At 42.6% G+C, this 298-nt stretch overlaps 1 protein-coding gene across 1 annotated transcript in view; it reads right to left on the bottom strand.

Moving 5' to 3' along the window:
- The window catches only part of LOC119592887 (regucalcin-like), a 62,425-nt gene that overhangs the window by 53,571 nt on the left and 8,556 nt on the right, over nucleotides 1-298 (bottom strand). The gene's annotated exons all lie outside the window — the stretch shown is intronic.

Here is a 298-nt window from a genome sequence, read left to right as displayed (position 1 = left end):
GCAAAGAGGAGCGGCATCACCTCGCTGAATGGCACTCCATACTTTGGCACTGTCGACGAACTAAACACTTAAATGAACCCGAGCCATTAAGAAGAGCAGCGAAAAAGGTGTGGCACGTGATTTACGCCTTATGATCTGAAGCCCGTCATTTGAATATCAAAGGGCCAATTGTGATTAATCTTGGCCATTGAGTGTATTAAAAGCTCTGGTTAATTTGCGCGTCATGTGACGTTACGGAAAGAAATTTTCGTTTTCTTTATATGAAATCGTTTTCTCTATTGAAGGGGAGACTTTTGCC

This window comes from Penaeus monodon, chromosome 31 (genome assembly GCF_015228065.2).
Source record: "Penaeus monodon isolate SGIC_2016 chromosome 31, NSTDA_Pmon_1, whole genome shotgun sequence".
Taxonomy (NCBI): domain Eukaryota; kingdom Metazoa; phylum Arthropoda; class Malacostraca; order Decapoda; family Penaeidae; genus Penaeus; species Penaeus monodon.
The sequence above is the reverse complement of the archived record's forward strand: the minus strand, read 5'-3'. Positions and strand labels throughout refer to the sequence as shown.